General features: G+C 43.9%; 1 protein-coding gene across 5 annotated transcripts in view; it reads left to right on the top strand.

Moving 5' to 3' along the window:
- Positions 1-762: 762 nt before the first annotated feature.
- MRLN (myoregulin) overlaps positions 763-16,415 on the top strand; it is a 28,062-nt gene continuing 12,409 nt past the window's right edge. Inside the window, 1 exon segment of one of the 5 annotated variants that reach the window (NM_001307926.2) lies at positions 763-1,119. The gene's annotated coding sequence lies outside the window, so the exon portion shown is untranslated. 5 annotated transcript variants of the gene reach the window in all.

Here is a 16,415-nt window from a genome sequence, read left to right as displayed (position 1 = left end):
TATGTTGATGTCCCGACCCTGTGAAGTAGGCTTTTCTAGAAATGGGGTCTTTGCAGATGTAATCAATTTAAGATGAGGTCATTAAGATTGGCCCTAATCGAGTACACCTGGTGCCTTTAAACGAAGGGAAGCTAGAGGTTATGATGATGGAGCAGAGATCTGAGTGCTGCAGCTGTAAACCATGGAACGCCTGCCAAGAACTGCAGACCATCACCAAATGCCAGGACCGGGTGAGAAAAGGTCTTCCCTTGGAGCCTGCAGAGGGAGGATGCCCTGCTGCCACCTTGATTTCTTTCCTCCCTTCCTCCCTCCCTCTTTCTCTCTCTCTTTCGGCTGAACCTGCTGTATACAGCAGTTCCTGGGCTAGGGGTCAAATCAATAAGCTGCTGGCCTCCGCTACAGCCACGGCAACACTGGATCCGAGCCGAATCTTCCACCTATGTCACAGCTTGTGGCAACGCTGGATCCTCAACCCAATGAACAAGGCCAGGGATTGAACCCACATTGTCATGGACACCATGTCAGGTTCTTAACCTACTGAGCCACAATGGGAACTCCGACACCTTGATTTCTGACTTGTAGCCTCCAGAACTCTGAGACCACAACTATCTGTTGTTTTAAGCCATCCAGCTGTGGTATTTTGTCATGCCAGTGCTAGGAAACTAGTACGGTTAGTAACCTTGGCTTAGATCATTAAATCAGATGTAGGACCTTAAAGAAGACAGGAAAGATAATCCTCCTTGGGTTCCTGCGCCAGGGCTCCCCACTCAAGCCCAAGCCACAGAAGCTTCCTTCATTCAAGCCTCCATTGAGGATCTGAGGGAAGTTGATTGAAAAATCTCCACTAGAGGAACAAAGGAGAAACAGACGAGGCTTGGAAAAAGAGCCAGAGAAAAATCTCTTTGCCTGAAAGAGGAGGTCCATGTAACTCCTCAGTGTGCTGTGACAGAGCACAGATGTCCAGTGGCTCCCTGTTGGGAGTCCCCAGCCCCGGGACACAGACGGTTAGAGAAGCCACCGCGAACACCTGGGTGAAGACAGAGTGCTATGAAGGATGGTTGGCCCTCAGTCTGAGACGCAGCACCTGAAGACTGTCAGGGAAGACAAACCCAGATTTAGGTAAGTGGAGATTCTTTGAAAACACTGTGGTTGGTGGTTGCCAGAACTTGGGCGTGGGGGAAGAGGACCAGAGGGCAGGGGTTCTCTAATGCATATGAGAGCTTCAGCGCTGCAAGAGGAGAAGGTTCTGGCCATCTCTTGCCCAACCACGTGAGCGTACTTAATGCGATTGAATCACACACTTAGAAAGGGTCAAGGTGCTAAAGTTTTTGATACATACATGCATTTTCGAAAGTCTTAGCAAAATACAAAAAGACTTAAAATATAGGGAAGGGGGGCCTACTGCAAAATTGAGAACACATTGACAACCAGATCTGCAAGGATCTCAAGATTGGACAGGAAAATAGCCTTTTCTTTCATTCAAAAGGAGTAGGAGCTCCCTGGTGGCCTAGTGATTAAGGATGGGGCTGCTGTGGCCCAGGGTTTGATCCGTGGCCCAGGAACTTCCACATGCTGCAGGTGAGGCAAAAAAAAAAAAAAAAAAAAAAAAAAAAAAAAAAAAAAAAAGGAGTTCCCGTCGTGGTGCAGTGATTAACGAATCTGACTAGGAACCATGAGGTTGCGGGTTCAGTCCCTGCCCTTGCTCAGTGGGTTAACGATCCGGCGTTGCCGTGAGCTGTGGTGTAGGTTGCAGACGCGGCTCGGATCCCGCGTTGCTGTGGTTCTGGCGTAGGCCGGCGGCTACAGCTCCGATTCGACCCCTAGCCTGGGAACCTCCATATGTCGCGGGAGCGGCCCAAGAAATAGCAACAACAACAACAACAACAAAAGACAAAAGACAAAAAAAAAAAAAAAAAAGAGTAAAGAAAGCTAGAAAGAACTGGATGTTGGCCATGGGGTGGGCAGGTTTATGACTAGACCAGGGAAGGTCTTTCTTTGTGGTCAGTTCCTTTGAGGAGGTCGTTAAGGAAAGGCTATTGCGCATTCCAGGGCTGGCTCAGGTTGAAGGTGGGTCAGAGGACAGGGCCTGCCTGGAAAGGAGAAGCCTGAGTTGAGTTTGGTCAAGGCAACTTGGGAGCATCTTGTCCAGATTGGTCGGTGGGAACAAACAGTTGGGCTGGTCGTTGATGACACAGAGAATGGGAACTGAGAGCCTGTGTTTGGCCTTGTCCTGGGTAAACAAGGGAGTCATCCTCCAGTCTCATCAAAGCCACTTGAGGAAGGGTGGTTCTGTGCAGGAAGGCTTTTCCTGGAACACAGAGGGTGGGGATCCCTGTACCCAGCTCTTTTCTAGGGGCCCAGGACTCAGGTGCTCTTCCACGCTGTCAGCCCCTGCAGCTGCTCTCCACCTCCCCCAGCCCCCACCCTGATGGTGAGTTTCTGAGTTGTGAGTTTTTGAAGGGCTGCTCTGCCGAAGCTGGCCAGCCCCAGCCTCATGTGTTCAAGGCCCAGTGAGTGTGAGCTATTGCTTACCTGTCCACGTGGAGGCCACCATACTCCTTCTGGCACTTATTTCTCAAAATAATCTGATGAGGTATGTGGAGGTTGTAATTGCCATTTTACAGCTGAAGACACTGAGACACCAAGAGAGTAAATAACATGCCTGATGTCCCTGGGCAAACGTCACAGGGCTAGTGTGTACTTTTCCTAAAGCCACCGTGCAAATGGCCATAGACTTGGTGAGTTACAACAGCAGACATCTGTTGTCTCGGTTCTGGAAACTGGAAAGAAAATCCAGGAGTCAGCAAGGCCATCTGTCTCTGAAGTCACTCAGGGAGGACACTTCCTGGCCTTTGCGTAGCTCTGGTTGCTGCCAGTGACCCTTGGCATTCCTTGGCGAGCATCTTCGTCACGTGGCGTTCACTCTGTCCAAGTTTCCCTCTGCTGTGAGGATAGCAGCCATTGGATTAAGGCCCACTCTGATCCAGTCTGACTCAGCTCCACTTGATTACATCAGCAAGGCCCTACATCCAATTACAGTCACATTCACAGGTGCAGGGTTAGACCCAAACCCATCTTTTGGAGGGAGACAGTTCCACTTGTAGAATTAAGAAGTGGTGGAATGAAGGCTCTGACCTACTCCCTAATCATCTGCAGACTGGGGTGTTCATGCACCGGAGACCAGTAAAAATGACGCACGAGGAGTTCCCGTCGTGGCGCAGTGGTTAACGAATCCGACTAGGAACCATGAGGTTGCGGGTTCGGTCCCTGCCCTTGCTCAGTGGGTTAAGGATCTGGCGTTGCCGTGAGCTGTGGTGTAGGTTGCAGACTCAGCTCGGATCCTGTGTTGCTGTGTCTCTGGTGTAGGCTGGCAGCCACAGCTTTGATTAGACCCCTAGCCTGGGAACCTCCACATGCCACGGGAGCGGCCCAAGAAATGGCAAAAAGACGAAAATGACACAGGAGGAGTGCTAAGACAGTGTTAGAATGTCCATGTTAAACTTCCATCTTTTGAACATTTCTATTTGTGTTCTGCGATACATATGTCGACAATAGTACATGAATATGGCCTGTAAAAATACATGCACTCTGTGGACTGTCAATCTTTGAAAACTGGTCAGTATGAAAAATATTTTTTTAAATAAAGACCTTTCAATTAAATCAACTATAATTTTAAAAATTTGTATATGTGAGATCTAGGGGTGATATCCCTCAAGTATGATGTTGATTCTTTCCAAAAAAATTGTTTTTGCTTTTTTTGTTTTGTTTCTTGATGCTGATTCTTTTTTGTTTTGCTTGTTATTTTCATTATAGTTGATTTACAATGTCCTGTCAGTTTCTGCTGTAAAGTGAACCAACCATACATATACACATACATATATATATATACACATTCTTTTCCTCACTTTATCCTCCATCATGTTCTATCACAAGTGATTGTATATAGTTCCCTGTGCTATACAGCAGGACCTCATTGCTTATCCTTTATAAATGTAATGGTTTGCATCTGCTAACCCCAAACTCCCCTCCATCCACTCCCTCCCCCTGAGCAACCACAAGTCTGCTCTCTGTCTATGAGTCTGTTTCTGTTCTGTAGTTTATGCTGATTCTTAACTTTGGCAACTAGAAAGACAATGAAAATGCTAAAATTGTGAATATTTTAAGAAAAATACTTGACATAATTAAAACATTTTAAATAAAAAAGAAAGACTAAAGCCCTGTACCTACCCTACTCTGTCTCCTGCTTTTATTAAACTGGTGGCCACTGGTCACTGGTGTATTACTTTCTCATTTTAACAACACTCCTCCCCCAACCCCCACCCCCCGCCACAGAACACACTCATTGTGAGAGGTTTGCTGTGAGAGGTTCTGGCCTCCCCACTGCCCCCAGCACTGAGTTGAGAAAGGAATAGTTATCAGGCCTGAGCCAGGGTGACAAGCAGCTGGATCCTTGAGAATGACACAACTTGACAAGCATTTGTTCCTTTCAGTTTTGTATCTTTATATTGTCCAATAACTTTTGTCCGATTCTCAGTTTTCTTTTTAACGCTTCAGACAGACCCAGAGCTATTGTTTAATATCATTTAGGTCCAAAGACATGTTGTGGCTGGTTCTGAACAATTTGATGTCCATGGTTGGGGGAGGGGAGGCATAGACTTGGGATTTTTGGAAATAAAGTTTTTCACAAGGGGAGACTGGCTGCAAACCAGGAGCCAGGTCATGACTCTACTTCCATTCTTCGGACTTGAATTGGACAGGTTCCCTGTTATGTATGACACAATCACAAGGCCCGCCCCTTCCCCAGCACACACACACACACACACACACACACACACACACTTTTTTGCAGGAATGATTTTGGGATCATTAAGGGAGAGAGACTGATAGGCTCACAGGTAAACTACCCTCAACAAGTTGCTAATGTGTATTTGAAAATCCATTTGTTTATATATTTTAAAAACAGCGGGAAGTCCAAGGAAACAAGGCCAATATGTATAATTTGAGAAGTTATTCAGATATCCCTGGAAAAGAATTGCTCAGATGGACAAAGGGTAGCATAGATGAGTCATGATGTTTTTCAAGAGAGTGAAACAGAGTTTTTTGAGAGTTGACTGTTGAACTCTTAGAACTTTGACATAAGGGTCTATTGTGGAGGGGCTGAGCCCCTCATCAGGGGCTGTTTGTGCTCCTGTGTGGGCCCAAATATATTTTTGTCATAATTTATCCCACCTGTGTCTGTCAGTTCCTCTCCACTCGCCTCCTCCCGTGACAGCTTGGCTCATGTTTCTTCCGTAAGCTCCAAGCCAGTTATTAATAACAGCCCAGTGAGTCTCCCAGGCCACCTAACAGCATATGGTGTTTTTTTACAAAAGAGAGAGACTGTCTCCTTGACTTTGGACTTCGCTTGTTGAACCCCTGAACAGTAAGTTTGGGTTTTTTTTTTAAATGTGGTCTTTTAAAATGTTGACGTAGGAGGAAAGTTCAGAGTGGGTCTTGCTTGCGTCTGGAGGAGGGAGAAGATGGAAAACTCTGGGGTCAGAAAGCCTGTTTCCCTGCCCTGCTGTTCACTGTCTCTCCAGTCTTCATAAGGCTGATTATAAGAGAGATCAGGAGTGCCCATCTTGGCTCAGTGGTAATGAACCCGACTAGTATCCAGAGGACATGAGTTCGATCCCTGATCTTGCCCAGTAGGTTGAGGATCCTGTGCTGCCGTGAGCTGTGGTGTGGGTCACCAATGAGGCTCAGGTCTGGCATTGCTGTGGCTGTAGCGTAGGCTGGCAGCTGTAGCTCCAACTTGACTCCTAGCCTGGTAACCTCCGTATGCTATGGTTACGGCCCTAAAAAGACAAAAAAAAAAAAAGAGAGAGAGAGAAATCAATGAATTAGAATCGGATCCCTTCATTTCCTTCTGGCTAAATAAAGGCAGGTGGAGGAGCGAGGGGTTCCTAAAAGCTACATGTCTTGAGCACACCTTGGGGCTGGGCTAGATGTTTCCATCTCTCTGCGCCTCCTCTCCAGATCGAAGATTTCAGTGATTTCAAAGAGAAATGTCACATATGGAAGGTATCCGCAGGGGAATGCTGGACAGGAAACTCGGGCCCTGTCATTTTTCCATGTTTGAGATTTGGTTCAGAGCAGCACCTGTCGTGTTCCACAGATTCATTGTCTTCTTGGTTTCTTGGCCAAAGGCTTTGTTTTTGTAGTTTTTGTTTTTGTTTTTAATAATGGTTGCTTTGGAGAGTCCTGCAAAGTAGGTCACTGTGTTTTCTGTCTGGAAAAGGAGGACCTGGAAGCCCAGGAGGGCCCAGTCCTCTGAGCAGAGGTAAAACCTGACCTTTTAGCCCTTCCTCAGGGCGATGGACCGGTCCTGTTTTCTGCATTGGTTACACATGTCCAATTCTCTTCAACATGTGCATCAGGCTTCTAATAAGGGAGACATCACAGTGAACTGGAAGGAGGCAGATGTCAGCTGGCTATTGAGCCCTGGCTCAACCGCTACCAAGCTGTGTGACCTTAGGCAAGTACTCAACATTTCTGAGCCTCAGTCTCCTTGTTTGTGAGATGAGAATTAAACCTTTTTGATAAGTTGGTGGCTTTTACTCCTAATGTATATAAGTGACCAAGTGTGGCAACATTTTTTTTTTTTTTTTCTTTTTTGGCTGCTCTGCAGCATGGTGACGTTCTTCATGAAATCCTTCACTGGAATTTTTCCTGAATCTTCATATCATCTCTCATTTGGTTCAAATTCAAACCTAGAACCTCCCGTGTGGCCTTTGGTGGGAAACTTTAAACTCTAGAGACAATCATTAGCTTTTACTGCTTTTGATAACTTCATAGGTAGTTCTCTGAGGGCCTAGTGGGTTGAGGCTCCTGCGTTCTCACTGCTATGGCTCTGGTTACTGCTATGCGGCATAGGTTCAATCTCTGGCCCAGAAATTCCTGCGTACTGCCTGTGTGGCAAAAAAAAAAGAAAAACAAACAAACAAAGGGAGAACCTGAAGTAAACATTGCAACTCTCATTAAAAAAAAAAAAAAAAAAGAAAAAGAAACTTCATCTTTAGGACAGTGTAAGCCGTGGGTATGCTGAGGAGAGAGACTTTGGAGGATGGTATTTGTTTAGCAGTTTAGGATAGTAGGGCGAAAGCTAAGATCAATGATGATGGGGGACCTTTCAAAACAATTTCAAAGCATAAACTATTTTAATAAACTTCTCTGCAACTATAACCAGCATTCAGCCTTGGGGTCGTGTGCTTTGGTGGATTGTTTACCCCCTTTGCTAGTTTGGATCCTGTGTCTGGATTGAGACAGATAAAAGGGTGGGTCTCAGAGAATACTTGCTTCCCAGAGTTGTACCCTGGACACTCGGGATAGGAAAGGATTTTTGTTTTCCGCTGCAAGCTTTTGTTCTGCAAATGTTTAACTCCCACTGTGTGAAGATGTGGCACTAGGTTAGTGAGGGGTCAGTGACCTCTAAAAACAGCAGGAGAAAGAAGTCGTTTCATGAGTAGCTCTGATATAAGTCAGAATGGACTGGTTCCAGAGTCCACAAGGGCTATGGACAGGACCCGGTGGGCATCCCGCAGGGCCATCACGCCCCAAACTTATTCACCAGAAATGGGCATTATTGATCAGACTTCCCCTGGGAGAGCTGAACATTCTTAGAAAATGCATCAGTGACTTTCAGGGCTCTTTTTTGTAGAAGTTGCATTTCATCCTACCTACCCCAATTTCTTTTTTTCAGTTGAGCCCCTATTTTTTGTTTTTGTTTTTTTTGGCTGTGCCCACAGTATGCAGAAGTTCCAGGACCAGGGATCAAATCCTCGCCATAGCAATGACAACACCAGATCCTTAACCCACTGTGCCACATGGGAACTCCTTGAGCACCTGTTTTCTTTTGAGCCCTATGCTAAAGGCTGGATATATAATATGGCCTTAAATGAGGTCACAGTCTTTCATTTACCTTGACATTCCCTTCTTCAACCTGGCCTTCTACCTTCTCAACTCAACCTGACTCCAAGTCACATTTAGTTGGTTTCAGAAATCAAATCTGCACCTTAACAATAGATCAAAACTGCCACCAATGAATTTATGCAGAGGAGGGTGTGTGGCAGGCTGAGAAGGTAGTTGAAAAGGTTTTGCCAAATGCTTTTAAGAAGTCAAATGAGGCGTCCCCACTGTAGAGCAGTGGGCTAAGGATCTGGCATTGCTGCAGCTGTGGTGTAAGTGGTGTAAGCTCCAGCTTGGATTTGATCCCTGGCCAGGGAACTTCCATATGTTGTAGGTGCAGTTGGAAAAAAAAAGATGTCAAACAGGTCCAGAGATTGTCCATTCTTCTCCACTCACCAACCCCCAAATTGGGATGACACTTGCTTTGATATATGAGTTATGCAGGTAAAGACACAAGACCCAGCAAACAAGCCCCACCCTGTTTCATCACACCTCAGAGGAAACTGCCCTGTTGGGGTTTCCCAAGGAAGCCTGGTGGGGCTGGGACTCCGGGCAGTTCCTTTGGCCTTGCAGGGGTACTCTACAGCTGGGATTCTTGGAGAGGTTGTGGAATCTGGCACGGGGAAGGTGGAAACATTTTGATTATTTTGCTTCCAAAATCTTTCTTAATGTTAAGTGCCTGTAACTGAGTAATTTATGTCATCTTAGGGGCAATGCAGTCGCTTATTTGGGCAGGCATGGGATGGCAAAAAGTCTCAGCCTTCAGGAGGCTTCACTGTGGATGATTAAGAGGAGATGTTTGTTCATAGGTTGAAAACTAGTTCATTTTAGGGCTGAAATATTTACACAAAACATTTGAGGCATTTGGTCATAGGTGGCTTGGGAGGGCCCCAAATGAACAGGTGTTGGCATGGAGGAAAGCATGAGAGGTCCAGCTGAAGAGAAGAAAAGGAGAGTGATTGCCACACAGGGCTGGCGCCAATGCCCTGTGGCCACATGTCTCTGGGTCTATCTTGTCTTCCTAGGACTTTCCATCTCTTAAGTCCACCTGTTTCATCTTGACCATTTCAGCCTTCACCATTGTTGGGCTGCAAGCAAGTGGCCACTTTCTGACTCCATGGCTTCATCAGACCAACCACTATTTGATGCAGTGCCAGGCAGCATACCAGGCCCTTGGCTCATCTTTATACCAGTCCTGAGACACTGCAGTGGCTGAGGCTTTGGAGCCAAACATCCTTTCATTCAAATCCCTGGTCATCCCTCACTTGTGATTGGAACCAGCTCACCAAAGTCTCTGGTCTTAGATCCCTCCAACTCAGGAAAGTGGAGTATTAGTAACACCTCTTAAGTCTTTATGAGATTAAAATTAAAGTGTGGGTCAGCCCTTCTTAATTGTCATTACAAATAAAATCCTTTCAATCCCCTGCTAGATAGATATTTTCTTTGTCTCCAGAAGAGGTAGCAGCTGAGGTGAGATGCCTGGTCCAAGGCTATAGCACTAATACCAGCCAGAACCGGGATGGCAAACCAGTTCCATCTTGTTTCAAAACCCACACTCTCTTCCCCGCTCCACCTTGCTGACAAGACCATTTGTGACAAAGCACGTGATTTTGTTTTCAGGCAAAGTCCACTCTGTCAAGTTGTGTGAGTCTGACTTGCCAAGTTTTCTAGTTTTCACTTGTACCTTATTTTCTGCTGGACTCTCTGGTCTTACCTTGACCTGAAAGAAGTTCTTACCTCAAAGAAGTTGGGAGGTCAGGAAGGTAGAATATCTTGAAATAGCCAACTCTGGGGAAATGCAGAATCCAGTTTATCACAATCATGTCAAAAACTTGCTAAGGCTGGAGGAGTTCCCATTGTGTCTCAGTGGGTTAAGAACTCCACATAGTGTCTGTGAGGATGCAGGTTCGACATCTCCCCTGGCTCAGTGGGCTAAGGATCTGGTATTGCCACAAGCTGTGGGGTAGGTCTCAGACGCGGCTCAGATCCGGTGTTGCTGTGGCTGTGGCAAAAGCCTGTAGCTGCAGCTCCTATTCGACCCCTGGCCTGGGACTTCCATATTCTGCAGGTACAGGCCTAACCCTGAAAAAACAAACAAACAAAAACAAACAAAAAAATAACCTCACTGAGGAAATTATTACAGTAGCTCTGGAGAAAAGTAACTGTGTGACCTCAGACAAGTTGCTGTACTTCTCTGGTCCTCTTTTGACAAACAAGAAGTTCAAGAAATCTCAACTATCTTTCCAGCGTCAGCATTTCTGTGATATCTCAAGCCTTTCACTACAGTTGTTTTTCTTAGTTGGAGAGAGAAAAATCTCTTTGAAATCATATCTTAGTCAGGAAACAAGGTATGATAATCGGGCCTATAATCGTTTCAGTGTAAAGCCATATGTTGTTTATCAATATTCTCATTCAAGCTTTCTCTCATACAGGGCTCATATCACTGATAAGTTCATTTCTCAGATGTCTGTTAAATTCCATCCCTCATATAAATCCTCACATAATTTGTTTAGGAAATAAAACTTGCACTCAATGTTCGAAACTTGCGGAACACACAAAATCCACTCACCCATTGAATAAGCCTGAGTTTTCAGTTAACTTCTGAATGACTCAGAATTGAGAAGTTTATGTCTCCTGTCTACCACACCATTTCTGAAAACTTAAGGGGCCAAATATCTACCATGCTGCAGAAACCATATCCATCCCAACAGGACATTTCCAACTTAAAACCCTGTAGGCTGGTGCCAAACTTTTGTGGCCTTCCAACAACTTGACTAGATTCCCAACTTACAAGCAAAAAAACAAAAACAAAAGCAGAAACATCAATAAGTCAATAGTTCCCATATGATTTCTCAGGTTTCTAAAAGATAATTGTATTGATTATAAATTGTATGGGAAAGAGATGTTTTTTTATGTGGGGACCAAGTTGAAAATACCCAACTGTGGGATTTTATTTTTGAAATACTTGCTGGGCAAAGTAGACCTAATATACGATTTCCTTATTATAGTTGTCTTTTTAACAAAATGAAGTATCAGTCTTCCAAGAGAAACCTTCTCCTTGATTCTTACTAAATGAATAATAGTTGCTGAAAACTGATTAGCCTCAAACCCCATGAGGCACTGGGATCCAGGATGGGAAGGACCACCCCCACTTTCTAGGAAGATACCACCTGTTTATGGGGTGGTGCATGCAAGCAAATAACCATAGTACACTGGAGTGAGTTGCCATTGGTTACAGACAAGTGGGCAATTGAAAACGTCAGAATGGATCACAGAGGAGGTAACGCTGGGTCTCAAAGGCTGAGTAGGTGTGTGAGAGTTTTGCATGTTTGGGTGCCTAAAGAGAAACTGAGAAGACATTTATTCAAGGGTTGCCATATAGGAGGTAATAAGATAGAGTAGAATCAATAATGAGAATCACCCCCAATTTTTACATGTTAATTCCCTAGGCACAAGTATTATCCCATTTAATTTTCACACTATCTTTTTCTGTTTGTTTTTTTGGTCTTTTGACTTTTTAGGGCCACATTTGAGGCATATGGAAGTTCCCAGGCTAGGGGTCCAGTTGGAGCTGTAGCTGCCGGCCTACGCCACAGCCACAGCAACTTGGAATCTGAGCTGCATCTGCAGCCTACAACACAGCTCACAGCAATGCCAGATTCTTAACCCACTGAGCAAGGCCATGGATCAAACCCACATCCTCATGGATGCTAGTCGGGTTTGTTAACCACTGAGCCACAACGGGAACTCCAATTTTCACATTTATCTTAAGAAGTGGATATGATACTGGGAGTTCCATTTGCGGCTCAGAGGTTAAGAATCCGACTAGTATCCATAAGGATGCAGGTCTGATCCTTGGACTTGCTCGGTGGGTTAAAGGATCTGGTGTTGGAGTTCCCATTGTGGTGTAGCAGAAATGAATCTGACTAGCATCCACGAGGATGCAGGTTTGATCCCTGGCCTCGCTTAGTGTGTTGAGGATCCAGCTTTCCCGTGAGCTATGGTGTAGGTCACAGATGCAGCTCACAAACCCCTAGCCTGGGAACCTCCATATGCCGTGGGTGCAGCCCTAAAAAGCAAAAAAAAAAAAAAAAAAAAAAAAAGAAAAGGAGCCAGTGTTGCCGTGGTTGTGGTGTGGACTGGCAGTTACAGCTCTGATTCAACCCCTGGCCTGGGAACTTCCATATGCTGAGGGCACAGCCCTAAAAAGACAAAAAAAAAAAAAAAAAAAAAAAAAGTGGATACTGTTATTATCATCTCCACTTTATAGAAGTGCTGATTGAGGCACAGAGAGCATTCAGGTAACTTGTCCAAGGGCTCACGCTAAATGGCTGATCCGAGTCAAACCCCATCAGTCTTATTCCTAACCCATCTGTCAACCATCAAGTCCTAGAAGCAATCTTGTTATTTCTCTGTCCAACTAATGTTAATAAGATCAAGGAGAGAAACTTAGTTATAAGTTGATCAGTGGCTAGATAAAAATAATAAAAGAGAATAAAGTTGCAGAGCGTAAAAGCTAATAAAACAATAGACAAAAAGGGGTTCTCCTGTGATGCAGTGAGTTAAGGATCTGGCACAGTCCCTGCTGTGGCTCGGGGTTGATCTCTGGCCCCGGAACTTCTGCATGCCTTGGGCATGGCAAGAAGGAAAGCAAGATGAAGGAAGAAAGAAAGACAGATGAAGGAAAAAAGGAAGAAAGAAAGTAGAAGAGAAGAAAGAAAGAATAAATCCAAGTAGTTGAAAGTGAGTGGCATCTGGAGACTGCAGTCCTGGGTTAGTAGCTTCGAGGTTCCAGCAGAGAACACTGAGGAGCCTTGGGCAGCTGTTCCATCTCCCAACAGTGGATAATCCCAGCTGGGCACATACTAGATCTTTCATAAATGATATATGATTATACTTTACTTAAGCAAGAGTGAACAGATTTCAATTGTGTCTCATTTTCCAACATGTGTCTCTAGGGAACTTTGGTCAATATTTTCTTGGCCATTAGATATTGACAGAAACAAGGAATAGGATTAGCAAATTCTTATCAAAAAGGAAAATATTTTTGAAATGTGCCTCATGTGTTTAAGACTATGATCTTGAATCCAATGAAAAGTGTTTTTCTTTCGACTGAAAAAGAGGCTTTGCAAAGTATGTTCTGTTCTTTGTCTTGACCAAGATTCCGTGCCTAATAAGGGAAAATGGGAAAGGTTGAGAGAGATTGAGAAATGGGTGATGTTTTAGTACTAGTAATAACTTTATATAATAGAGGGGTTTTGACTTGTTTCTTTCACATTGTTTTGTTTTTGCCGGCGGACCAAGCCATTTAGCAAATGTACTCTTCTTATGGCCCCAGGAGTCAGAGTTGACTTGAGAAACCTTGTTTTGTATAAAAACACGATTGTAAAGGTTTAGGAGTTCCTATTGTGGTTTAGTGGGTTAAGGACCCAACATTGTCACTATGAGGATGCAGTTTCGATCCCTGGCCTCATCAGTGGGTTAAGGATCTGGCATTGCCACAAGCTGCTGTGTAGGTGGTAGATGCGGCTCAGATTCGGTGTTGCTGTGGCTGTCGAGTAGGTCACTGGTGTGGTTCTGATTCACCCACTAGCCTGGGCACTTCTGTATGCTGCAGGTATGGCCATAAAAAGGAAAAAAAGAAAAATAAAAGATTGTAAAGGTTTGAAAGGCCAGAGTCTGCAAGCTGATGACATGGTGAGGACAGCAAATGCAGTGAAGTTCAACCCCCAGAGACCAAATGTTACTGCTAATAGCCATTTGTCTAACTTTCTTGGTGGGATACCATTGTTAGCCACTCAATGAACAGGTCAACTTGCATTAGGTTATGTGGACTCTTGGTGGAGTCAAAAGAAAAAATAAAGACAAGTTTTAAAAACGAGGTAAGAGTATTCTTTCTAAGTTCAGTATAACATTCTATAAAATAATTTCTGTAAAATAAATTGATTCTCAGGGCCTTTTGGAAGCAGGGAAAAGAAAGGTAGGGAGAGACATTCAAATGGGAGGGGAAATTATTTGCGGTCATCTGCAATTACAACATGGACTATATTTGGCCCCTGATGACCTAAGATGTCTTATATCAGAAATGAGAAATGATGCCATTTTGGCTATGATTTTTAAATACTACACTCAAGATCAGACCAGTCTTGGGCTAGTCACACTTAGTACATTCTAGCATACTTTTAGATGAGACCTAACTTGTTTGAAATATATGTATTTATTTATGTTTTAATTTATTTTGAGGGTGCTTATTTTATCCAATAAAAAAACTACAAATATATTTTTTTTTTTCCTGAAAATTTCTCCTGTTAAATAGCCTTTCTCTTGGAAAGGCGCAGTGTGTTAATGATCTGGCTTTTCTTGGTGCAGGCACTGGCTCAATCCCCAGTCCGGTGCAGTGGGTTAAGGATCTGGTGTTGCCACAATTGTGGTATAAGTTGTAGCTCCAGCTCAGATTTGATCCCTGGCCTGGGAACTTCCATATGTTGCAGGAGCAGCTGAAAAAGAAAAAAAAAAAAAAATAGCCTTTCCCCCAAAACAAAATTCCTGCAAAGAAAAAACATTATTGCCAAGCTCTAGCTAGGTAAAGTAAGAATTGATCAGGCAAAACATATATCAAGCACTGTAACACTCGTAATTTTGGTCTACGCTAAAATCTGCATGTGTTAGTAAACTTATAGTGGTACAGATTCATGTTCTTCCAATGATTTAGATCTGGAAATAGATCTAATATCAAGGAGAAGAACCAAACAGGAACCACCACACCCCTGTTTCTCATGAGCATTTTGAATGAAATAAGAACATGTTCTTGGGCAAAAAAAGACAATATAAACTCAAGGAAAATGAAATGTATCAGTGAAACATTTAAGTTAAGTTACATACTTTCATTAAAAGGTTTCACTGATACATTTCATTTTCCCCAAGTTCATAGTTGTTAAAATGATTGGGTTGACAGATAAAAACTCAGTATAATTACTTTTATTTATTTTTAAGAAAATTTTTATTATAGTTGATTTACAATGTTCTGGCAATTTCTGCTGTATAGCAAAGTGATCTAGCTACACATATACACACATTCTGGGAGTTCCCGTCATGGCGCAGTGGTTAATGAATCCGACTAGGAACCATGAGGTTTCCGGTTCAATCCCTGCCCTTGCTCAGTGGGTTAAGGATCCGACGTTGTCGTGAGCTGTGGTGTAGGTTGCAGACGCGGCTCAGATCCCGCGTTGCTGTGGCTCTGGCGTAGGCCGGTGGCTACAGCTCCGATTGGACCCCTAGCCTGGGAACTTCCATATGCCGCAGGAGCAGCCCAAGAAATAGCAACAAACAAACAAACAAACAAACAAAAAAGACACACATTCTTTTCCCTACATTATCCTCCACCATGTTCCATCACAAGTGATTAGATACAGTTCCCTGTGCTATACAGCAGGATCTCATTGCCTATCCACTCCAAATGCAACAGTTTGCATCTACCAACCCCAGTCTCCCAGTTCTTCCCACTTCCTCCCTCTGCCCCTTGGCAACCACAAGTCTTTTCTCCATGTCTGTCCATAAGTTTATTTCTTTTCTTAAGATAGGTTCTTTTGTGCCATATTATGAGATTCCAGATATATGATATCATATGATATTTGTCTTTCTGTTTCTGACTTACTTCACTTAGTATGAGAATTTTCAGTTGTATACATGTCATTGCAAATGGCATTATTTTGTTCTCTTTTGTGGCTGAGTAGTATTCCATTGTATGTATGCACCACATCATCGTTTTTTTTTAATTTTAATTTTTAATTGTTATTTTCCCCAATACAATTTTTTTTCCTACTGTACAGCATGGTGACCCAGTTACACATACACGTATACATTCTATTTTCTCACATTATCATGTTCCATCATAAGTGAATAGACAGGAGTTCCCATCATGGGTCAGTGGTTAACAAATCCGACTAGGAACCATGAGGTTGTGGGTTCGATCCTTGGCCTGGCTCAGTGGGTTGAGGTTCCAGCATTGCCGTGAGCTGTGGTGTAGGTGCCATGAGCTATGGTGTAGCTTGCAGACGTGGCTCGAATCCCACTGTGGTGTAGGCCGGCAGCTGCAGCTCTGATTCGACCCCTAGCCTGGGAACCTCCATGTGCTGCGGGAGTGGCCCTAGAAAAGGAAAAAAATAAAAAATAAAAATAAATAAGTGACTAGACATAGTTCCCAGTGCTACAGCAGGATCTCATTGCTAATCCATTCCAAAGGCAATAGTTTGCATCTATTAACCCCAAGCTCCCAATCCACCCCACTCCCTCCCCCTCCCCCTTGGCAACCACAAGTCTGTTCTCCAAGTCCATGATTTTCTTTTCTGTGGAAAGTTTCATTTGTGCCATCTATTAGATTCCAGATAAAAGTGAATTCATATGGTACTTGTCTTTTTCTTTCTGACTTACTTCACTCAGTGTGAGAGTCTCTAGTTCCATTCATGTTG

Source organism: Sus scrofa, chromosome 14 (genome assembly GCF_054392235.1).
Source record: "Sus scrofa isolate SSC_HxYL_T2T_F1_AM1 chromosome 14, Sscrofa_HxYL_maternal_Yorkshire_Landrace_v2.0, whole genome shotgun sequence".
In the NCBI taxonomy this organism is placed as follows: domain Eukaryota; kingdom Metazoa; phylum Chordata; class Mammalia; order Artiodactyla; family Suidae; genus Sus; species Sus scrofa.
Note: the sequence above shows the minus strand (reverse complement) of the source record. Positions and strands in the feature narration are given on the sequence as shown.